The sequence below is a fragment of the Megachile rotundata genome, chromosome 12, assembly GCF_050947335.1.
Source record: "Megachile rotundata isolate GNS110a chromosome 12, iyMegRotu1, whole genome shotgun sequence".
NCBI lineage: Eukaryota > Metazoa > Arthropoda > Insecta > Hymenoptera > Megachilidae > Megachile > Megachile rotundata.
In genome coordinates, this window is record NC_134994.1 from 11,848,088 (window position 1) to 11,874,753 (window position 26,666).

At 35.5% G+C, this 26,666-nt stretch overlaps 1 protein-coding gene across 8 annotated transcripts in view; it reads right to left on the bottom strand.

Moving 5' to 3' along the window:
* Sytbeta (Synaptotagmin beta) overlaps positions 1 to 26,666 on the bottom strand; it is a 159,317-nt gene that overhangs the window by 34,334 nt on the left and 98,317 nt on the right. The window lies entirely within an intron of this gene.

Genomic DNA, 26,666 nt, shown 5'->3' on the forward strand with positions numbered 1-26,666 from the left:
AATTCTTCAGTTAATTTTAGTTGGTTTTTGCTTACTTTTAATTCTTCAGTTAATTTTAGCTGGGTTCTAATTTTTCTTTTGTCAGCTAATTTTTAATTTTTCAGATAATTCATAATAGTATAAATAACAGTGTCTTAAATAGCGATTTCAATATAATATTTCAAGTATTAACATTTTGTCCTTAAAGAGATTTATCGCTATTTATTAATTTACAGTTAATACTAAAAGCACTCTCGCGTCCGCCATGTTGGTTTCCTTTCCGCCATATTGCTATCACCTCTAACCTTAATTTCTTTTCCAATATTATACGAAACTACACCAAAATTCACTTCACCTTCCTCTAATTGCTTCGCAATTAATTAAAATCATTAATTAAGAATAATATCTCCAAATAAATAACGGAAATTATTTACTCAAGAAAGCCACTCGCCGTGATTAACGGAAGTGAATTACTCTTCGCGACAAACAGGTGCAAACATTTCTTAATAACGGAAGAGAAATTATGAGTGGAAGAAGTACAGAAAGTAATTAGAAACTGTGTTGTGTTCTACGTAAACATGGAAAATAAGTACGGTTATGTAATCTTATATGTACCGTTTAGGTAATTTACCTTTGGAAACGTATCTTCGTTTCTTAGATCCCATTACAAATATTAAAAAGCTTTTTACTACTTTTACTTGTTTTTATGTAACATAATCTATGTTACAACAACACTTTTAAGAAAATTTCTTTTGATTATGCGCAACAAGTAACTGAAATACAGTCTTCATTTTATGTCGTTTTAAAAAATGCATAAATATGAAAATTTAGTTTATTTTAATCATCTAGGTGTTTCAAAATAACATTTAAAATTAGCAAGTTTGAAGTTGGACTTATATTATTTTTATACATAAAGTTCTAACTTGTTTTATTATTGTTATATTCACCTTTCTAACTTATATTATTATTCCAATATTAAGTAAACTTCTAACTTGTATTATTATGTCTAAGGGTGTCTCACAATTAGATCCCCATTTCAGAGACTAATTGTGAGACATGTATATAAACTTCTAACTTGTGCTACTATTCCTCCACTTTTTGAACTTGTATTATTATTTCCATATTGACTAAACCAACTAGTATTATTAATTCAGTATTCACTAAATATCTATCTCGTATATTTACTAAACTAACTTGTATTATTGTTTCAACATTAATTAAACTAACACATTATTTCTACATCAACATATTAACCCTCCTTCATCTGATTATAGAAATGTTAGGTTATGTTAGACACACAAAGTCGCTCCTCAAAAGCAACGCGCATAAAGCAGCCTCAGTGACAGCTTATTCATACGAAGAACACATAACAAAATAGTTGCTACAAAAGAATAGGGAAATAGACGTACGTGAATCTGTCCAGTTTTCTGGGTCGAGGTCGCGCGACCCATCTCAAAGGGGCAGATTTTGCGACAATCGTTTGATCCTTTGGTTTTACTATTAATTGCTATTCCTGTCTTTTATCAACCGATTAACCGACGTTTTGCGAAACGTCTGTTCGTGTCAACTCGGCCTTGACCTACGAGGGCTGATCGACAAAACTCTGGAGACCATGGAACTTCGAACCATGTTTTTTAAACAGATTCAAATAACACGCGGAATTGAGTGTAAAAATTTCATCTTGTCAGCTATATTGATTCGGGAAATGTTATGTTGCATCCTTTTCGATTTGAATACGTTTGCATATTTTTTTGGGCCAAGGTGGTCGAAAGTGATTGGACAAAAAGTTTGAAATCATCTTTGTCATACTTGATTTAAGAGTAATTTTTACTCCTATGAGACTTTTCTTCCCAAATCTCTTACCTTCGTAAATTTTTAAATGTAAAAATATTACAGAATTTCTGAACCAACAAATTTTCAAATATATGAATTTTTATGAAGACCTGGAAACTTGAAAATTCGAAATCCCAAGGAATACGGGTTTAATACGATTTTAATGAGAACAGTAACGAAACTGAAGCAGCAAGTTTTGTTGTTTAACTTTATTACTTAAGTAAGTTCACATTCTGTTCCTTTCTAAAAGTTAACATAATAGGATGCTATCCTGAACTTTGTTCCTAGTCGAAACTTTTGAAGCTCACGTGCAACAGAAGCATTATTATCAAAAAGGAATCGGTATCCATAAATCTTACAGTTACGAACTCTGCACACGAAAATCTTAACCCAATGATTTCTCTAAATTAAATTCCTGTCAAGCAGCTGCTGATCTAATTCCCTAATATTTGTTTAACCACAAATTTTACCAACTAGTTATTTTACCATATGGTCATAATAGATCACAGAAAAATTCTTGTAACAACTATTACAGCCATAAGATATTTTACAACTAATAAATTATAAAATACAATTATTATAATATTTGTTCATAATAAATATACTGATTCATTCATAATAGTCACAAGCTTAATTGCATTTATTTATTATATTTATTTATGTTCGTCTATTTTCATTATGTTTCATAAATTCATTAAGTTCATTCACGTTCATTTCTATTCATTTATCCTCATTTATGATCATATTTCTTTTATGTTCCTTTTTATTCATTCTTCTTTCATGTTCTTTTGTGTTCATTCATTGTGATCACTCATGTTCACTTAGATTAATTACGATACAATTTATATTAACTCTAATTATTTTTTCACGTCAGATTTTTGTTGACACAACGTTTCGCGTGGAAAATCTAGGACGTCCTATAAACCGTGTTCGTATCACTTTCATAGTTTCAAAGTTTCTCTAACTTTTCTTACGGTTAATTTAGCACGCAAAAATTGCACAACAAGTATTCGTCCTTTTTAAAATAACTTTGATCGATTGAAAGAGAAAGCAGACGGGCATCGGAAATACTCACGGAACACGATCGAGCACTTTGTAACAAGTTTATCGCGTGTTTCCCTCGATCCCGTTCTATTGAGCGAGTAAACACGATACGTCGTAATCACCCGGTTGAACAAGCTGTATTCATCCAGTGTTCAAATAATACGCCTCATCATCGAAAACGTTCCCTTGCCCGTGAATCATCTAATGAAATTGCGTCTCTCATCCTCACAATGCTAAGAAGCGATGACGCTTCGCTTTCAACCCCATTTTCGATACACCGCGTGCTAATCGATTGCCGAATTCTTGTGAAATATAATCTTATACTTTATTAATTTTTAGGAGAAATTTGGGTTTGAGACGAAATATAAGATTGTTGTATGGTATACATGTTGGTTCACACGTTGCATTATTTCATGAGGGTGCAATTTGTATGCACAGCTACTCGTATTAATATTCGAACACAACTTCTGCATTTCAGGAGTTAATTTAGATATGTTACAGAAAGGGGAATCACTCGATGTAGATTAAAAATGCATCCGAAATTTTTGTTATAATATTTATTCTACTCATGTGACCATACTGCAGTTACATATTTGAAGTACCATTCCTCCCCCTGTTTTGCATAAGTTAATTTAGATATTATATTGATTATTTTACAGGAAGATGAACTAGTCATTGCAGATTAAGAATACATCAAGGACGTTTGACATTCATCTGAATTAATTGAACATTAATATCAATGTATAGTTAACAATTATATCTAATAATTTCCTAAATATACCCATCTACCAAAAATGTCGGATTAATTCTCCCCAAGTTATAAATTCCCCTGAAACTAGTAAAAAAGGGTCGAAGATAATTAGCAATGCAAAAAATCTGGAAACAAAAGCCTCCGAGTTCGAAACATTACAAAATTACTCGCAAGCACGGCATCTAAAAAGAGTCTCGTTATACAAAGCAGTTGCGGAGGAATTCCGATACTGTGCCCGGCCATAGTGGCTGGTGTCGATGTAAAACGTGCACGAAAGAGAAGAAGAAAGAGAAAGGTGGACGAAGACAGATAAAGGGTGAAAAAAGCAGAAAAAAAAAACGAGGCTCGACGCAAATGCACGTCAGAACACGCGGCTCGATCATAAATGTACTATCGACGATCGTGTTTCTGTCAGCTACTTCAATGTCAATTAACCGCTCTTCCGTTTCTCGCCAAGTGGAAAGCATCGATCCGGATTGCGAGCCGAATACCGAGCGAATCGTTAGCTATGCAGCTGCTTCGTCGACTTTAATTAATCGAGCGTGACAATCATTGCCTGTCGTTCTTAAGTCCTTGCTTAGCTCCTCTCGGGGAGCTTGAAAAACAACTTTCTCGCCTTTCCGTCCTATCGATTTCGTTTTCATTGTGTCCGATTAATTAGACGGGATCTCAGGGTATTAGGTGCGGATAATGGGAAGATTCAGAATTTTTAGGAAATTAATAGTTATGGACGAAGGTCCAGTTATAGGGGATATTAAGTTGTGTAGGAGAGTTTCGAAATAGTTAATTTACTGTTGCTAAATATAAACTATAATTTATATATGTATGCAAATCTTTTAGTTGGATAATGTCGGACTATTTTGACGAGTCTGACTCGTGACGCACTCATGACAAATTCATGACGCACTCACGTCGCACTCGTGATGCATTTGTGACGCACTCGTGACGCACTCAACGCACTTCTGACAAATTCACGACGCATTCGTGACAAATTCATGACGCACTCATGACGCACTCGTCACAAGTTCACGATGCACTCATGACGCACTTGTGATAAATTCATGACGCTGTCGTGACGCACTCGTGACAAATTCACAACGCACTCGTGACACATTCGTGATAAATTCATGACGCACTCATGACGCATTCGTAACACACGTGACAAAATCATGACGCACTCATGACGCACTCGTGACAAATTCACAACGCACTCGTGACACACTCGTGACAAATTCATGACGCACTCACGACGCATTCGTGACAAATTCATGACGCACTTATGACGCATTCGTGACAAATTCATGACGCTGTCGTGACGCACTCGTGACAAATTCACAACGCACTCGTGACACACTCGTGACAAATTCATGACGCACTCATGACGCATTCGTGACACTCGTGACAAATTCATGACGCACTTATGACGCATTCGTGACAAATTCATGACGCTGTCGTGAGGCACTCGTGACAAATTCATGATGCACTTGTGACGCACTCATAACAAATTCATGACGCACTCGTGACACACTTGTGACAAATACATGACGCACTCACGTCGCACTTGTAATGCATTCATGACGCACTCATGATGTATTCAAGACGCACTCATGACACACTCATGACACACACCTCTAGCTATGATCAATTTTATTCCAATTTTTAATACGCTCTAGTTCAATTATAATTTGCATAGAATCGTTGAATGCAAAATCGACACATCCCGACTTCTTTCCATTTTAATATCGTAGCATAGTTCCAACGCAGCTGACAAATCAGAAGGCATGGGGCTGACACCCAGTATAATACAGTTATACAATAAGTAACCCCGGTCAAAGTAACAAGTATCCGATGACGAATGGAAAATAGCATTACCTATAACGCCAGCTCACCCACTCCCAGAAAGAAATCCTTCGAAAGTTCTTCCGCGAAAGCCACTTCTAGGATTTATCCTCAGACGTAAACGTCTCGTTATGCCAATGACATCGGAAACGGAGAAAAATATCAGCAAGCGAAAAGGAGAAGAGAAATAAATCATATTTGCTAACTTCGTTATCGTAGTTGTGTACGACGTTATTTCTTGTGCTAAGGATATAATTTGATGGAGGTTCTCGAGACTTGCTTGAAATTAAGAAGCTTCGAGGTGGGTGATTAGGAGAGTTGAGAGGTGCGATTGAAAGCGCTGTTAGGAATCAGGGAGACAATGGAAGTTAGCGATGTCAACCAATGAGCTGGCGAGTGAAGAGGCTGATCAAATTTTTTTCTTGTTGCTTTCAAGGTTTACGCGTCCAGAATATGCATATGTGGAAATTAACCATTTTGTGTTACTGTTCGTATCGAAATAAGATCCGAACATCGTTACAATTAAAATATAATATTTCATTTCTTTTTTATTGTATCCCCCTGAGTCGGCCTCACGTGCGAACTCGTGGGTTGACATCTGTACACAAACTAAATTCAATCCTAAAAAATCTACTCGCAATTCCCTCTTTCAAATACTTGCTAAGTCGAAGTACCGCAAGGATCAAGATTTGAAACGTAAAATTTCGAGCAGCTGTTTTTCAACATTAATCCTTGTTGTACTAAATTTTAATCTTCTCAGTCCACGGATAAAGGAGGGCGATTAAATAAAGAAATCCGTGATTCAAAGGGAAGTTTTAGCTCCGATAATTTAATTTGTACGCTATAATTGATAATCCATTGTTCGAAAGGAACGATCGGAACTCGTTTCCCTTACGAAATCGGTCTTCTTAATAAGTTCACCAGTTGTGCGTGGCGAGTAACCATTAACGCGAGCTCACTGACTTCATTATAACATCGAATCGCTTTTCAATTTCACCTAATACCTCGGCGAGAAATTGCTTGGACGGAAAGTGTTAAGAGTAACGAGAAATAAATTTCATTTGCAAACTTCTTTAAACCTAATCGTCAACAAAATAAGTTCTTTTAAACGCATCTTCGAAATTGAGGAAGAAATAAAGGAACAGTCAGCTGCTTATGGCTGGAAATGACACTTTGTATCAAACCTTTGTGTTCGTGAAAATTGGAGGTATTTAAACGTAGTTCAAAATTTGACATTCAATTTGAAGAATTAAATGGATGAAATATTTAAAAGTATAATACGATATCAATATAAATTTAAGAACGACGTAATTAATTATTAGCAATATTGGCAATAAATTGATTTCCTTACCATGTTCTACTGTTTGTAATTATCTTCGTTGTTCAATTAACCTTTAAAAGTTTGACACGAAAGAGCACTCAATTTAGCTTATAATTCGAACCTCGCTAAATTAAAGGTTTTTAATATATATTAATTTTCGTAGCTTGTTAAAGTTCATTGTTTACTCGTACAGTATTTGTCGTTTAGGGATACGTGGCAATATTTCAAGCATCGACTGACGTGTAAGCAATTACATTATCCGGAAAATTTCAGTGTTTACGTAAACGGTGAACAGTAAAATTCACTTTCCAACTTTTACTGTGTTAACGTGTACGCTGTAGTTGTTCTCACGAACTGTTGTAAACAAGCGGACTTCCCGAGGACAGAAACAAAGTGCGCTAACTTCTACCGATACAGGAAGATTTAGCGAGGGTGAAGATTGACTAACAAAATTAAATTATGTTAAATAATACAAACTGAAGAATTACATGAAGCAATAAAGAAAATCCAATTTTATAGATTGATTAAAGATGATTTAATGGAAACAAATAAATTGTATGAAATAATAAAAACAGAATATCTATAAAAATTAATAAAAAAAGAACAATTATATAAAATCGTAAAAACAAATATATTGTGTGAAATAATAAAAACAGAGTATTTGTACAAATTAATAAAATGAAAAAAATGATAAAAATTGATAAAAGCAGAAAAATTGTAAAAATTCATGAAAGGGGAAAAATTACAAAAATGAATAAAAACAGAAGAATTATATAAAATCATAAAAACAAATACATTGTGTGAAATAATAAAAACAGAATGCTTGTACAAATTAATAAAATGAGAAAAATTAATAAAATTGATAAAAGCAGAAAAATTGTAAAAATTTATGAAAGGGGAAAAATAACAAAAATGAATAAAAACAGAAGAATTATATAAAATCATAAAAACAAATACATTGTGTGAAATAATAAAAACAGAATGCTTGTACAAATTAATAAAATGAGAAAAATTAATAAAATTGATAAAAAGAGAAAAATTGTAAAAATTCATGAAAGGGGAAAAATTACAAAAATGAATAAAAACAGAACAATTATATAAAACAATAAAAACATATAAATTGTATGAAATAATTTAATATATGCAACATCAAAAATTTGATAAAACACATAAGAAAAGTCATCAAAGATTGGATTTCGAAATCAACAATCGAATTAAATAAAACTCGAATTAAAATTATTATTCTAAGAAATGCTTAAGAGAAACAATTTCGTGATCATTTCTTAAATAGAAGTCACTAAATCCGAGAAAACACAAACCTATTCACTTTGTAAACTCGATTCATCCCTAAAATTCTCTCCATTAAAGACCAGAATTAGAAATCGCGAGCACTTTGTAAATTTAATACAAAAAAAAAGCTCAAAGCGCAGCTTTATCTCCGGAAAATCGTAAACCATGCTTTTCGTCCGCCTCTATGAGCAATTTTTCCGTCAGTCTTTTGTATCTTTTATGCCGTTTCGCGTTACATTTTTTAAGGATTCTCGCAAGGGTCTCCAGCTTTTGCTAGTTTAACTATTCCAAAACGTTGAAAAACAGGGTACGTTGTGTTACATGTTTCATTTGATGCAATTTCTGCTCATACCGGTGAATAAATACGTTTCACGGTGAGAACGATACTTCAAACGAAAACACAATAGCAGAAACATGATTTTGTGGAAACCCTGGGTCTCCCTTTCGGTTATTAAATTTCTGCAAACTGAATCATGTTATTTCAAGTTTATGCCCCTGGCCCGTTACAAATTTTCAGCCTTATTTTTATAGTGTGTGTATAGCGTAGTATAGATTTTTATAGTATGCATTAACTCTCGCACTATTTTGACGAGTTTGACTCGTGACACACTCATGACGCACTGACGACGCACTCGTGACACACTCAGGACACACTCACAACGCATTCGTGACGCATTCATATAGCACTTGTGATGTATTCATGACGCACTCATGACGCACCCGTGACGTATTCATGACGCACTCGTGACGCACTCATGACAAATTCAGGACGCAGTCATGACGCGCTCATAACAAATTCAAAACGCACTCACGTCGCACTCTTAATGCATTCATGACGCACTCATGACGCGCTCATGACGCACCCGTGACGTATTCATGACGCACCCGTGACATACTCGTTACAAATTCGTGACACTCGTGACATACTCGTGACAAATTCGTGACGCAATCACGTCACACTCGTAATGCATTCATGACGCACTCATGACGCACTCGTGATGCATTCATGACGAATCAAAATTTTAAAAAATTCATTAAAATCTGAAAAACAAATTTAGAGTGATATCCTTGACATATATTTGCCTGCTTTCTAGCTTTGAAATTATTACGTGACACTGGTAGTCATGTATTTGTTATACGATCTCGAATCTTGTTACTGGAAAATGTAACTCGATATGGATCTTGCATTTCTCATCGTGATTTTTTCAATTACTGCCATTGTTCATAACTATAGAAAATCGTGTGCTATATTTTGTGAGAGATTTCAGAATTTGGACAAACTTTTAAGTGTCCTAAATTACAGGAACTAAGAAGATTTCGGTAAAATATAAACTTTGAACAAAATTCCTTATTTCACTTTATTTCGAGTCAAAGTGCTCAAACGTCCAGTGTTAATTCCCTCTCTGTACTTCAGAAAGAACGAAACAATAGATTGATACGCGGAGTTGTACAAACTCCTAATTGCATTTCACCTCGATAAGTAAAATTAATTCGTATTTCCGTCTATTAAAAGTTGTGATATCCGAGAAGTTCCTTAGTTCTCAAAATCCACAATCAAACAAGTTTCCGAGGAGAAAAGAAGTGGGAAAGAAAGGTATTCCATCAAACATACCTCCGAACTGGTCGAGGTAGTACTGTCAGCGCTGTCCGTGTTGGCCACGGATGAAAGCGGCGATCTGTGACCCCGTTGAGCCCATTTGTCTCTTATGGTCGCTACCCCCGTGACAACTCCTATCCTGCTGGCAGTGTTTCCAGATTTCCCGCCACTGTCGCTCCCACTTCCGCCGGTACTTCCTCCTCCGCATGCTAGCTCCAGGACATCACCCAGCACCTCTGACAATTTGCCGGGCACCTTGACGAAGGTGTCCAAGACCACTTGGCGAAAACGAACGTCGCCGGGGTCCTCCTGGACCCTGTGTCACGATTCGCGGGTGAAACGATCCTCCTCGACACCTCGACCTTTTGCTAGACACCTTCAAGGTCGAGGATTTCGAAGGTCGATACCGGTCGACCTGGAGTAACACGTTCACGGTAAGGTCAACCATAAAATAAAACGTTGCTCCCTTTTCATTATTGTTATGTGACATTTGCACTGAAATGTCAGGTTGAGGATTCATTTCCGCGGACAAATAGACCCGGGAGAATTTGTAGGCTTTGGGAAAAGCAGCATTGGAAACTGTCAATGAAAGTCTTAGACTAATTTTTATATTCGTTTATTGTCGTATATGAAAGTTGGTGGGTCTGTAATTAAAGGGTCTGTAATGTGTAGAGGGGTTGATGGTCACTGAGAAATTTGGGGACTTAGAAAGTAGACACATGTTGGGTAATTTATACAGCAAATTGTACTCTAGATTTCTTTCTGATTTCTAAATATTTTTTCATTATTTTTATTTAGACATCTCATTTTCTAAATAACATTCTTGGTGTAGACGTTTCGTTCTAATTTCTTAATATTACTAAGCAATTGTTATGTAGAATTTCTATTTGCGATTTAAATATTATTTTATGATGGTCATTCAGAGATTTCTTCTTATTCTCTGCTTTTTAAATAAGCAAAATTAACTGAGATTTTATGAACGCAATGATCTATTTGAGTTTTAAATATTATTTTATGATGGTCATTCAGAGATTTCTTCTTAATCTTTGCTTTCTAAATAAGCAAAATTAGCTTAGATTTTATCAACACAACTCTTTTAACATATACTACACTTTTTACCACAACTTCATCATACTTAAATTTTTATACAGGGTGTCTCACAATTAGTAACTGAAATTAGGCAACTGAAATGGAGGATAGCTGACGTGATTCTGAATAAGATTTCCCTTTGCAAAAATGGGGTCTGAAGCTTCGTTTTTGAGTTATTAAGGAAAAACGCGGACCAATCAGAGTGCGAGGATTGCGCGCAGACGCGAGAGCAACACCTTCGAGTTTAATGGCTGCGTGCGCGAGTTTAATGGCTGCGCGCGCGAGTTTGATACTCGCGCTCTGATTGGTCCGCGCCTTTCACGTCAGCTACGCCCCACTTCAGAGACCTACACTAATTGTGAGCCACGCTGTATAATTAACTATTATAATACAAACATTAACATTATCGAATGTGAATGTAACCTAATACTGTTTAAATGTCATTTGTCAATTTAATCGTAATTAATTTTGCTTTCCAATCAAACCTTAAATTAAAAAAAATAAAATGTGATATTCCCAGATGTTAAGATACTCGACTAAAAGCTCTTGCATTAAGCATAGAATCTCCGCAGAAGTTAAAGCGTGAAACCAGTTTCAATTAAAAAAGTAATATCCGTATAGCTCTCTTTGTAATATATGTATTTTTAAAGGTATAGATACATATTGAACCATCTCTTACCCGACCCAATCTTTTCCGATAAAACCGATAACCGAAGCGAATAGAATCAGAGCGAAAAGGAAACGAATCGTATGGAAACACAAACGAGCGTCAATTTCTCTCATTTTCACCCGAATTCAAATTTTCCTCGAAGAATTCGCGATATTCGTAATCAACTAACCGTTAGACGCAAACTTCCGAGGACGGATTCGAAGGTCATCGAAGTACACGTGGATTAACTCTGCTTTTGTGCGTCTCGGTAAACTTTCAGACAAAATGTCTTAATTAGCTTAACGAACGACACCGGTTAACTCGTCAAGGATCTCTTTATACGAGTTTATCAGCGACTTCTTTGCAAAGACTTCAACGATGAATTTCGACAACGAAATATCTTGTATTTTAGGAAGAACAGAATTAAACCCCGGAGAGATTTAAGATGCACCTTGTGTCTTATCTGGATTTTCAGGCGTTTTCTTTTTAGAGGAAGGTTGAAAGAAAAATAAGGCGCCTTTCACTCTGGATGTCACTTGGAAGGATTCAAGCTGTTTTGAACGGGACAATTTTATGAGTCTGCTGACTAGTGTGATGTGAATCTGTATGCAGCTACAGGGAAATAGTTTGTGTTTAGGGAAAGTTTTGGTATCAAGTATGAAAGTCACTGTGCAGCACAAATTAAGGGGATATCGGGATAAATCCGTGTAATACTAACTGGCACTAACTAATTTTGCTGAGGAAATTCTGGTCGGTTGAGCTGCATTGTCTGACTATAGTCGGATCTCTTCTACTTATTAGGGATGATTATTTCTCTTTCTCTGCATTATTAAATTTTATCGTTTTCGGAATTTTAAATTGTTGGGCTTTTAAACTTTAGAAACGCCTGGTTTGCAAATTTAAGAATTTGCAAATTTATCGAAATTTCAAATTTCAAATATGTCAAGTTCTAAAATTTAAATTTGTCAAGTTCTAAATTTCAAATTTGTCACATTGTACATTTCGAATTTCAAATTTCCAAATTCCTACATTCCTAAATTTCCAAATTCCCAATTCCTACATCCCCACTTCCTAAATTCCCAATACTTAAAGCCCCAATTCCTAAATTTCCCAATTCTTAAATTTCCGAATTCCAAAATTTTCCAATTCCTAAATTTCCCACTTCCTAAATTCCCAATATCTGAATTCCTAATTCCTAAATTCCCAAATTCCTAAATTCCCACTTCCTAAATCCCCAATTCCTAAATTCCCAATCCCTAAATTTGCAGTTCCTAAATTCCCAAATTTCTAAAGTTCCAAATTCCCAAAATCCCAACTCTCTAAAATCCCAACTCCCTAAAATTCCAACTTCCTAAAATCCCAACTTCCTAAAATCCCAAATCCCTAAAATCCCAAATTCCTAAAATTCCAAATCCCTAGAATCCCACCTCCCTCAATATCACAAATTTCTAAAATCCCAAATTCATAAAATCTCAAATCCCTAGAATCCCACCTCCCTACAATCCCAACTCCCTAAAATCCCAAATTTCCAAAAACCCAACTCCCTAAAATCCTACCTCCCTAAAATCTCAAATTTCCAAAAACCCAACTCCCTAAAATCCTACCTCCCTAAAATGCCAAATCCCTAAAATCCCAAATTCCTAAAATTCCAAATCTCTAAAACCCCAAATCCCTAAAACCCCAAATCCCAACATTTAATCAGAAATCATGATCCCAGATCAAAAAATAAGCGGTCCCGTTTAAAAGCGTACCGTGAAGCGCAAGATAAATTAAAACGAAATCGCGAGAAATAAGAGGAGACAACAGTCTTCTTTCAGAAAAGTTGTCGACGACAGAGAATATCCCGAGATACAACGAACCATTCTCGACAAACTTGGAAAATTTCTTAATTACCTACGCGAACCCCCTGCAGTTCCCTTACAAAAGACGCAATTGTAAGTTTCGTAGGTAGGTAGGTGTTCTCATTTTTCTTTGTTCTTAACCGTGACGTTATTGGTTCCGTACGATTAACCGTTTTAATGGCGATCTTTTTTGCCGTGGGGCCAATTAGGCAGCCAGATGGTATATTTTATTTTCGAAGCGAAATCGATGGTGGAACGGTTGCCTCCTTTGTACATAAAGCTGCAAAAATAATTGCTCGAAACGGCAGATTAAATTTTCGAGTAATTGGGATCGTCGATGACTTTATACGAATGTCTAAGGGCATTTTTTTTAAGAATGATTTCAAGGTCAGAAAAATTTTCAAGCTTATATGATTTTTGGGACAAAATTTGTTGTACGTTTATTGTGATACGGTCATGTTTATCTTATTATTATATTTAATATATTTATTGCCTGTTATAGTAATTTGATATTGTTAATTATTTTAATTATGGTTAATGTATTTATTGGACATTTTATTCCCAAATTTCCCAATTCCCAAATTTCCAAATTCCTAAATTCCTAAATTCCTAAATTTCCCAATTCCTAAATTTCTCAATTCCCAAATTTCCAAATTCCTAAATTTCCCAAATCCCACATTTTCAAATTCCTAAATTTTCCAATTCCCACATTTCCAAATTCCCAAATTTCCAAATTCCTATATTTCTCTATTCCCAAATTTCCCAATTCCCAAATTTCCCAATTCCCAAATTTCCCAGTTCCCAAATTTCCCAATTCCCAAATTTCCCAATTCCCAAATTTCCAAATTCCTATATTTCTCTATTCCCAAATTTCCCAATTCCCAAATTTCCCAATTCCCAAATTTCCCAATTCCCAAATTTCCCAATTCCCAAATTTCCCAGTTCCCAAATTTCCCAATTTCCAAATTACCGAATTCCTAAACTTTCCAATTCTTGAATTTATCAATTCCCAAATTTCCAAATTCCTATATCTCCCAATTCCCAAATTTCCGAATTCCTAAATTTTCCAATTCCTGAATTTATCAATTCCCAAATTTCCAAATTCCTATATTTCCCAATTCCCAAATTTCCAAATTTCTAAATTTCCAATTCCTAAATCCCCACTTCCCACATTCCCAATTCCTAAATCCCCAATTTCCAAATTCCCAAATTCCCTAATTCTCATATCCCTAATCCCCAAATCCCCAAAATCCCCAAATTCCCCTCCTCAAAATTTCCACCCCATCAAACTTCCTCTCCCCAAATCCCCAAATTTCCTCACCCCAAATCCCCAAACTCCCATATATCACTCGAATCGTCATTCTCCTCACAAGATCCAAATAAACGAGCAAAGAAATGTAATAAATTTCCCCGTCCATTTTTCTATCAATCTCATACAGGCAACAGAAATAACGCGCTGCGAGTTGCGATAAATTCAACGAAAAAAAAAAAACAAATTTATTCGTCCCAAGAGACAGCTGCAGAATTGGAACAGCAAAAGACACGAACGTCAAACAGTGTTGAATTGTTTTCCTGCGAGAGCGTGAAGAGAGTGTCGAGGCCGATCGGACCACCTGGTCAGAATCGATATTTACCCTAATTGTTGCTCTTGTTCTGGTGCCCTCCCTGATAAAGTCATTCCTCGCATCTGTGCGTGGGTTCCTTAACAATTAGCCCCATGGAGAGATCAATGTTCGAGGTCGGCAAACGTTCCGAAAGGAAAAGCGATCTCTATAGATCACAAGTCGAATTCGATAGGCTACTTGATGGAACGCTTAAATACTGCTCGACAACAATGCTGCCTTTTCCGATATTCTATATTTTTCTTTAAATCGTCTTTGGAAATTCTTTAGAAAGGGAACAACGTCGCAATATTTCTGGGTGAACATTTTTTGGGATCATTAGTTTCATATGCATTTTTATCGTCACAATAAGTTTTTGATCTGACTTTATTATAATACTTTTGATTGAGGTATGTGTAGTTATACTATATGTACATTCATAAATAGAGGTTCATAAATTACTAGCTAATTGACATGGTTTATAAATTACGAGGTTTAGAAGTTAGGTGAATAAGTGACAATTAAGGAGTGACAAGGCTGAGAAATGACAAGGTGGATAAGTGACAGGACTCATGAAGGAGGACGTTTATGAACGACCTGGTGAATAAAATTCATAAATGACAAGGTTTACAAATGACGAGGTTCATAAGTGACCAGATGAATAAGTGACAAGGCTAAGAAGTGACAAGGTGAATAATTGACAGGATTCATAAATGACAAGGTTTATAAATGACGAGGTTCATGAAGGACTAGGTTCATGAACGACAGGCTTCACAAATGACAAGGTTCATAAACGACCAGGTGAATAAGTGGCAAGGCTAAGAAGTGACGAAATGAATAATTGACAGGATTCATAAATTACAAGGTTTATAAACGACGAGGTTCATGAAGGACCAGGTTCATGAACGACAAGGTTCATAAAGGACTAGATTCATGAACGACAGGCTTCACAAATGACGAGGTTCATAAATGATCAGGTGAATAAGTGGCAAAGCTAAGAAGTGACAAGATGAATAATTGACAGGATTCATAAATGACAAGGTTTATAAACGACGAGGTTCATAAAGGATCAGGTTCATGAACGACAAGGTTCATAAAGGACTAGGTTCATGAACGACAGGCTTCACAAATGACGAGGTGCATAAGTGACAAGGCTAAGAAGTGACGAAGTGAATAATTGACAGGATTTATAAATGACAAGATGTATAAACGACAAGATGAATAGATGACAAGATTCATAAACGATAAGGTTCATAAAGGACCAGGTTCGTGAACGACAATGTTCATAAAAGACTAGGTTCATGAACGAGAGGCTTCACAAATGACAAGGTTCATAAACGGCCAGGTGAATAAGTGGCAAGGCTAAGTGACAAGATGAATAATAGCCAGGATTCATAAACTGACAAAATTTACAAACGACAAAATTCATAAGTGTCAAAATCCCTAAACAAGTCCCACGAACGACAAAATTTATAAATACCAATGTCCACAAAAGTCGCCCCATAATTCTCAAACAATTTACCATCTAAAAGCTACCTCCCACAATTACCCCTAAAGGGGTTTAAAACCCGTTCAGTAACCTTCGTAATTTCTCACAACCATAAACAATTGAATATCTTTAACTCACCTGAGCTTAACACAATCGTTGACTGCTACTTGTTCTATTAAGCAGAAAACATCCCACGATTCACAGATACTAAGCGATCGCCACTTCACGTTCTATGCTAATCTGCTCGAGCTGGCGTACTGACTACGACTAACTACCCTCGACTACACGCTCCCTACACCGGGATTCGTGTGCCACCAGAAAACGGCGATTCGTAGCGAGCCAGGGGGTGGTGGTTGTTCCCGTTGGTAGGGTGAACGGAGCATGCTGCTAGTCGAGGGAGAGAAACAGCTACGTCGGGCCAAGGGTGACAAGGATGTCGATACACGTAGAAGCGTTTCAGAGGCTTGGATGTGTGCGTTTTCGAGTGAACGGGGTGAGGGACGAAGGAGGAGAGAACGGGTATGCGTGCGCCGCAACAGGTTACTCTCCCCTTCGATACGCTCCTGGAATCCTCCTCGACCCTTTTTCCCTCCCCTGACACGTTTCCTTCGACCTTACTGTCTGAGTACAGTCAACGGCAAATGTGGGAGATGCGTGATAATAGGCCGATGGTCCCGGGGAATTATTATAAATATTTTGTGGGTTTGGAAATGGGAAAAGAAATTTAACGAGGAGGTGGAAATTTAGGAGGATATGGGGTGGATATGGTGTATTTTGGGTTAGAATTTGGTTTGGGAATTGGGAGTTATTTGGGTATGTGGAAAAGGGGAGACGGAAGATTTGGAAATGAAGGTTGGGGAATTTAGGGAATGTGGAAATATGAAGGATTGGGGGGATGAGGATTTGGAAATTTTGAATTTAGGGATTTGGAAAATTTTGAAATTTAGAAGTTTGAGGTTTGGGTATTTGGAGATTTGAGAATTTGGGGATTTGGAATTGGGGGATTTGAAATTTGGGATTTTAGGGATTTGGAACTGTAGAAATTTGGGGATTTGGGAATTGGGAATTTTTGGAAGTGGGGAGTTAGGAATTGGGCATTTAGGAAGTGGGGAATTGGGAATTTCGGAAACTTGGAAATTGGGAAAGTGGGAATTTGGGAAACTTGGAAATTGGGAAAGTGGGAATTTGGGAAACTTGGAAATTGGGAAAGTGGGAACTTGGGAAAGTGGGAAATTGGAAAAGTAGGAAATTGGAAAAGTGGGAAATTGGGAAAGGTGGGAAATTAGGAAAGTGGGAAATTGAGAAAGTGGGAACTTGGGAAAGTGGGAAATTGGGGGATTGGAAAAGTGGAAAATTGAGAAAGTGGGAAATTGGGAAAGCGTGAAATTGGAAAATTGGGAAAGTGGGAAATTGGAAAATTGGGAAATTAGAAAAGTGGGGAATTGGGAAATTGGTAAACTGAGAAATTAAAAAATTGGGAAAGTGCGAAATTGGGAAATTGAGAAATTTAGAAGTTTGGAAATATAATACCTTACTGATTAAAATATTTGAAATCTAAAGTCCTAAATTCTCTCCAGACTTCACAGAGATTTCCAGCTCGCCTACATAATTCATCCACGTCATTTATCGGTGAAGACTATACCATGTTCTTATGAAATCCCCATAAGAAAAAGTCAAGAGGATTAAAATCAAGTGATCGAAGGGGTCATGAAACTGTCCACCACGTCCAATCCACTTTCCTCGGTAATTTTAGTTTAAATATTGCTGGACGTTGAAGGCAAAATGAGCTGGAGCAGCATTTTACATAAACCACAGATGTAGTCAATCACGAAGAAGCATGTCATGCAAAAACTGTTATACCATGTTATAAAAGGTCAAAGAAAAGATTCGATTTATTCAAATAAAAAGTCAAACAACAGATTCGATTTAGCAAAAATAGAAAATCAATTAACAGATTTAATTTAGTAAAAATTGAGAATGAAACAATAGATTGAATTTAGTGAAAATAGAAAATCAATCAACAGATTCAATTTAGTAAAATAGCAGGTAAAATTCCAATTTACTGAGATAATAAGTGAAATAGAAGAATTAATTTAGTAAAATGAAAGAGTAATTCGTTGAAACAACAAATGAGATGAAAGATTAAATTTTTTAAAATAACAGGCAAATGAAAGAAATTTATTAAAGTAAACAGATAAATAACAAATTTAATTTGTTCAAATAAAAGGTACGTTTTAAACAAAATAAAATGAATGTTCACTTTATTAAAACATTAAGCAAAATAAAAGATTCAAATGAGTAAAGGCAAGTATAAAAGATGTGATTTAATAAAATAAAAGTTGGAATGAAATATTCAGACAACTGATATGCCCATCCATATGTTTATATATAATTTGTTTGAATAATCACGAAAGTTATCCACGTGTACGAAACTGTCTCTTGCGAACGCAGCTTCACTAGCAGATAAAATGTGCGAAATATGGTATCTGCACTCGTTGAATATGGTATGAGTATAACAGCTGATCGTGAAAAACTCTTCACACAATAGGATGACTGATTTCTACTGCTATTGAAATTTTTTTATTCGTTTTTTTAATAACTTTACCTTTGACAATTCTTGGGTTGTAAACTTTTATATCATATTTACCCCTTTTTAGGGGTTAAAAGACGTGGGTTCTTTTTAGGAATCTAGGAATCTTCCTTAAAAACTTTTTGGATAGGAATGCAGAAATTTTCTTTAAAAATTTGTATGAGAATCTAGGAGTTTTTTCCTGAGAATTTTGATAAGAATCCACAAATTTTCCCCTAAAATATTCAAAAGAGCTTAGGAATTTTTCCTGAGAATTTTCATAAGAATCCACAAATTTTCTTTCAAAAATTTTTATAAGAATCTAGGAATTTTTCCCCTGAGAAGTTTTATAAGAATCCACTTTTCTCCCAAAAATTTTTATAAGAACCTAAGAATTTTTTTCTGAGAATTTTTCTACAAATCTAGGAATTTATACGAATAATTAATACCACAATCTGCAGCATGCTGTGCAACTATAGTTCTATGTAACATCATCCACTTCCTATATTTAGCTCCGTTTTAATCTTCATATTAATATGCTATCAATATTACTGTTAAATACACCATTTAATATGCAACAACCTAGTAGACATTTGTTACGTAATTATTTATTATTATTCCGCTTATTACGTAATAATTCACCCTTGCTAGCGTTACCATAATACCCTGATGCTTGAAAATAGAAGTTTTGAATAAAATAAAACCCCACTGAGTTCCTGTGAGTGTATCAGTATGCTTCCAAACTTTATTTAAAAATTTGAAAATGGAATTTGGGAAACTTGGAAATTGGGAAAGTGAGAACTTGGGAAAGTGGGAAATTGGAAATCTGGGAAATTGGGAAAGTGGGAACTTGGGAAAGTGGGAAATTGGAAATCTGGGAAATTGGGAAAGTGGGGAATTAGAAAAGTGGGAAATTGGGAAAGTGGGAAATTGGAAATCTGGGAAATTGGGAAAGTGGGGAATTAGAAAAGTGGGAAATTGGGAAAGTGGGAAATTGGAAATCTGGGAAATTGGGAAAGTGGGAACTTGGGAAAGTGGGAAATTGGAAATCTGGGAAATTGGGAAAGTGGGGAATTAGAAAAGTGGGGAATTGGGAAAGTGGGAAATTGGAAATCTGAGAAATTGGAAAAGTGGGAACTTGGGAAAGTGGGAAATTGAAAATCTGGGAAATTGGGAAAGTGGGGAATTAGAAAAGTGGGAAATTGGGAAAGTGGGAAATTGGAAAAGTGGGAAATTGGGAAAATGTTTCAACAGGTTTCGTAAACCCAGCTAAACATTTCTGAACTAGTAATGTGCTTCGCACTGCTACAACAGCCTTGCGTTTTCCGCTACTTGTGCTTCTTTCTTCATCTACTTTTCCCCTGTGTCACCACATGACTTCCCCCTTCTCTTCTTTTTCATTTCTTCTCTTTCCCCATGTCACCCATTCGTATACCTTTATGTAACTCATTCTACAGTTGCGTCTACGCGTTCGCACACTCGTAAGTCTTCGGTGTTTTTCTTTCTTTTTACCATAACTGTCGAGGTTAAAGGCGTACATATAAATAACAAATTAATTTTAGATACATTAATTTGCAAACATATTATCTTCAAGTGCAAAGGGTTAAACTTTGATCGCAGCACAATATTTTATAAACTAATATTTTACTCCACAAATACTCTCTCGATCTTCAATTCCTTGATCTTCCCACAACACCCTATCGAACACACCAAAAGCAAAACAATGGATAAATTGAAAAAGTGTCGGAAGGACCGTTTCAGTTACTACTCTCAGATACAAAGGGTTGTTGATCGACGAGTTGCAACTTCGAAACGTCGAGTCACGCGAAAAGAGAAGAGTTCTCGATTCAAGAGAAATCCGATTTCTTGCAGCATGCACGAATTCAACCGCGACTCGTTAATGGAGCGATGGTTCGAACAATAATGTCGTTGAGAGTAATTGCACGCGATTCGCTGGAAACACGAGTCGCTTTCAACGTCGCGAATCCTTTTAAACAAATCTGGGAGGGTCGCGTTTGATCTTCATCGGAAGGGTTTCGAGGGAGAAGCTTCTATCGTTGCGAACTTGGCTACGCGGTGCTTGCTTTCAGGAATTTTATCACCGCTGTAATCTACTTATGCCGAAATGTAAATGCGGAGCGTTGCTCGTTTGCGACGATTTGGATGAATTAGGGGATTTGGGGAGAGATTGTTCGAATCGCGAGGTGTGAAGGTTGGGACTTGGGATTTGGGAAATTTGGGAGAATTTTGGTAAGGTGAAAATTTGGGAGTTTAGGGATTTGGGAATTGGAATTGAGGGATTTAGAATTGGGGAATTTGGAATTGGGAGATTGGAAATTAGGGGACGTGGAATTAGGGGAATGGAAATTAGGGGACGTGGAATTAGAGGACGTGGAAATTAGAGAACGTGGAATTAGGGGGCGTGGAAATTAGGGGACGTGGAATTAGGGGACGTGGAAATTAAAGAACGTGGAATTAGGGGGCGTGGAAATTAGGGGGCGTGGAAATTAGGGGACGTGGAATTTGGAGATTTGGAAATCAGGGGACGTGGAATTAGGGGACGTGGAATTAGAGAACGTGGAAATTAGGGAACGTGGAATTAGGGGACGTGGAAATTAGGGGATGTGGAAATTAGGGGGCGTGGAATTAGGGGGTGTGGAAATTAGGGGACGTGGAAATTAGAGGACGTGGAATTAGGGGGCGTGGAAATTGGGGGACGTGGAATTAGGGGATGTGGAATTTGGGGATTTGGAAATCAGGGGACGTGGAATTAGGGGACGTGGAAATCAGGGGACGTGGAATTAGGGGACGTGGAAATTAGGGGACGTGGAAATTAGGGAACGTGGAATTAGGGGACGTGGAATTTGCAGATTTAGAATTTTGGGCATTTGAAAATTCGAAAAATTGACATTTTTATAGTTCAATAATTTGAAATTTTTGAAATTTGTAAATTTGCGACCTTATAAATTTAAAAATTTGAGAATTAAAAAATTAAAAAATTTGAAAATTCTGCCCCTTGCAATTTAAAAATTCTTAAAAATTGAAATTTCACTACAGTACTTCAATATGTACTATCAATTCATAGCAATTTCAACTCTGTTCCCAAATATCTTCGTTTTCACCCTAAAGCATGAATACACTTGTTTCTGTTTAAACTTTCCCAGTTTATCATAGGTTACCAGGACAGTTCTAGCGCACATTTAATTACGTTTCTATGTTCACTAATTTACGACCAACTATTCGTTAGTTTGCAACTAATGCAAAGATAATTTTCATTATGGAATGCAGAATTCGAAGACATTCTATACAAGCTCTACCATAATATATCTTGTTAATGAAATATCATACGCAGATGTTTAGTTACTTTCATTAATCATTTTATTACTGTTACTGTTTTGCTATTCTTGTTATTGTTAGATGAAACTGTTATGATGTTATGGTGTCGTGTGAATTACTATAAGAATAACAATTATAATAATTATAAGAACTGTTTATCATTAGAAGAAATGTGTATCATAATTTCAAAATGAACGTAAATTCAAAACATAAAATAACACAAAATTTCAATCTTTCAAGATTAATATTTATATTAAACATCTCTAAATTCATATTTCAAAAAATCCTCCCTAAAATTTATTTACTCTCCTACAAATATTTAAAAAAATTTAATACTCTTTACACCACAATTTTCAAATCATCAAACTTACAAATTAGCAATTTTCAAATCACCCCCCAAAAACTTGATCAGATCAAAATTTCCCAGATAAATAATTTCGTCAGAAGCAACCCCCTAAAGCTTAAAAATCTAAAACACGTACATCGAAAGGTTTAATATCCTAAGCGTCCGCAATGACCTTACTTCTAAAACCTAAGTAAAAACAATTTGATTTGCATCATTTTTTGCTGTAACAAAGATAATCGAAGGTCAAGGTATCGAGTCATTTGTCTTTGACTCGCAAGAAAGTGCAGGACAGGGTCGCGACTTCGACTCGTTCTATCTTCGTTTACAACGGAGATCAAGTTATTAAATTCCGTCTGGAATTACAGGGATAACCCGAGCCGCAAATTTCCTCCAAGTTATTACCAATTTTACGAGCCACTTATCATAGGAAACGACGGTGTCTAAACGATTTTTCAAGCGACGACGCGGGAACACTGGATTTGCATTCGTTTTTGTATCAGTCAAACGAAATACGATCCATTTTTTATACTTTGGTGACTGTGTATTTTTTTTAATGAATGTAGAAACGTAGATGAACGAACGTAGAAACGTAGATGAACGAACATTTGTTAATCAAATGCTGTGACGATATGTGATAGGGTGATATTTGATCGAAGGAATTATTTAGTGGACTTGCAAATTTGTAGATTTTTCGTTCAAAATATTTTACTTTTATGGTGATGAGTTTGGCAATTTTTTATTCTGGGAATTTGTGAATTTGTATGTTTGGGGATATAAAGTTGTAAAGTTGTACAATTGTAAAGCTGTAAAGTTGTGGAGTTGTACAATTGTAGAGTTATAAAGTTGTACAATTATAGAGTTGTCGTATTATAAAGCTATAAAGTCGTAAAATTGTAGAGTTGTAAAGTCATGAAGTTGTGATTCTGAAGAGTTGTGAAGCTATAAAGTTGCAAATCTGAACAGTTATAAGGCTGTAAAGTTGTAAAGCTGAATAGTCGTAAAGCTGTAGAGCTGTAAGGTTGTAAAGTTGCAACATTGTAAAGTTGCAAAGTTATATAGTTGCAACGTTGTAAAGTTCCAACGTTATAAAGTTGCAAAGTTACAAAACTGTAGAGTTATAAAGTTGCACAGTTGTAGACTTGTAAAGTTGTAGACTTGTAAAGTTGTAAAGCTGTAAAGTTGCAAAGTTATAAAGTTGCAACATTGTAAAGTTCCAACGTTGTAAAGTTGCAACATTGTAAAGTTCCAACGTTGTAAAGTTGCAAAGTTGTAAAGTTATAAAGTTGTAAAATTGTAAAGCTGTAAAGTTGCAAAGTTGTAGAGTTATAAAGTTGTAAAATTGTAAAATTGTAAAGCTGTAAAGTTGCAAAGTTTTAGAGTTATAAAGTTGTAAAATTGTAAAGCTGTAAAGCTGTTAAGTTGTTAACTTGTAAAGTTATAGAGTTGCAAATTTATAAACTTCCACAGTAAAACAACATCGCCAATACAAACAATTTTTCCAATTAGTCGAAAAAATTTAAACAACAACCGCCAAAGAGAAAATAAATAACGTTTAATAAATCGTTATTTGCAAGTTCCTATATAATACCAAGCCCGACATTGTATCGCTTATGAAAGAAATCCCATGAATTTTTCCCGGTAAATCGCGTTGCGTTGAATTTGCAGCGATCGGATGGAATTTTAAACGAGCAGCACCCTTGGTAATCCATATTTTCAGCTTGCCATCGATGGATCGATTGAAAAGTCGAGGGTGCAAAAGTTGTTTTCCGCGCGACCTGTTCGCCGCCGGTACATAATGCAGCTTTCACGATGCCTCGATATCAATAATGAGAGCGAGCTTCTTCCGGAACTGGATAGAGCGTTTTTGATAGATGGCCGAGTTACACGCACGTTATGCATTCACCTCAACTTGCCTCTTTTACGTAAACCAGAAAATTTGATTACTTTCCACGGGGTGGCTACTTCGCGCGTTACCTAAAGATACCATGATCGATACGTCATTCTTATGATGATGTATCCTCCGCTGCTTCATTTCGAGATCTTTGCAAAGAAAATTTAACCCCTTTAGTTATTTAACCACTTAACGGAACGTTTACTTTATTTACAAATTTATTCAGAAGTTGATGTACAGATTTTTTTATCGCAATGACTGTAACGAATAAAAAATTGCAAGAGGGAACAATTTTTGCAGGGTACTGCAATTTATTGCAAATTTTATTTGATCACCTTTTGACAATCTTAAGTACCCTGTTCTCAAAATACGAATTAAAATATGGTATCGAGAAGTTTCGGAATTGAGAAATAATCGTTCGATGAAAGTTTCCTACGAATTTCCGCAGGAAGTCGAGCGCGTCCGAGTGCAATATCGACCGGTAACCCTGCGAATTCGAGATAATGAAAATTCGTAAATCTCCTCGACACACGCGAAAAATAAAAAAAATCGTGCCTCTTGCGTTTCGAAGGCAACAATATCTATCGTTGTAGAGCGCTGTATCGATCCAAATTCCGGATTCTATGTTCCCGGTCGAGAATGGGGAGTTTCTATATCTGCGCGCGTCCCGATAAGGGAAATAACGAGAAGTTTCGTTAAATTACGCACACGGCTGAATTTTAAAGCCACGCGGAAGATAAGGGATTACTTTCTGTTTTTTCCTCACGTTTCTTTCGCTATTATCGCTTCGCATCGGCTGTGGCCGCGGTATTGACTTCGAAAGCGCGAAAAAGGATAAAAAAGAAATTCTCAATTTTGAAACTGGTTTTTATTCTTTAATTGTAGTTATGTACAATAATAATACTATTCAACAAATTGCATATATTTTTGTATAATCGAGATATTCATTAATTTTAATACATTTTGCTATTATCGTTTGGATCATTGATATTTTTTTTTCATTTCTTCAATATGTGGTTTAATAGTTATATCGATATAACAATTTTTATTTTTAATAATTTCTACATCAAGCTTACTATAAGTCTTCAATATGAAGGTGACTGGATTGTTTTAATTTTTCTATCAAATTATTTTAATTTTTAATATTTGACTTATTTGAATTTGTGTATCTATATTATACTTCCTCTGTTAAGTAATATTTCTTGCGTCAATATATTTTGTTGTAAACCTAGTCACAAAGTTTATAGAGTATCTATTTTACCACTCTGGTATGACTCTAACTCTAGGTTAGTTCTGTATCTTCATCTTCATTTCGTACTTTCATAATTCTTTTTCATCAAAAGCTACTTAAGTCTTCTACAATTTCACTGCAGTTAATTTTTCATATGCTTTTAATATTTTTTAGGTAACATTTCGAAGAACCATTTTATAAAAATGATCTGATAAAATTCTAAGTATAAAAATAGTTCGCATGAACATACAAAATAGTATTAATTAAAAATAAAAATGATCAACTCCACATTGTCCAGAATGTTGCGTGTTTTCAGCATGAAACCGGTCCTCCATATAGTGCCACAAAGTTGCAATCATCGGCCATCTTTGAAGTTGCAGTGAGTCTGATGCAGCTCACATGTGAATTGCATATCAGATGAAGTACATCGAAGTTTTCAGGCAATATAAAGTTCTCACGATCTTTCAATTCTTTAAAGAAGTCGTTTCATTCCTGTAGACGAGGAGAGTTTTCTAGGATCATGAGAGGCGTAGCTGAGAAAATCTCACGTGTAAAATTTTTAGTATGCAAGGTTCTGTCTCATGGGTTTCGTAATAGATTTCGGGAATTTTTTACTTTTGGCTTTTAATGTGACACGATTATTATTTTTAATTTTATAAGAGGATTTTTAATGTGTACCATTTAATTTGTAAACTTGGTCTTTCATGTCTTATGGATTTGAAGTCAGTATTTGAGAAGTCTGAAAAAATTAATACGATATATTTAAACATTGGGAATTAAAAATATCATACAAATTTGTATATGTAAGTTGCTTAAATATATTATAATTATAAACGTGTACATTAACAATTTATCATAATTGAATTTTACATTTAACTTCGTACTTAAGTACCTTAATTTTGTAAAGAAGGAATGAAAACAGTAAAGAATTGCAGAGTAATTAATGCACTAAAGTATATAAATCAATTAA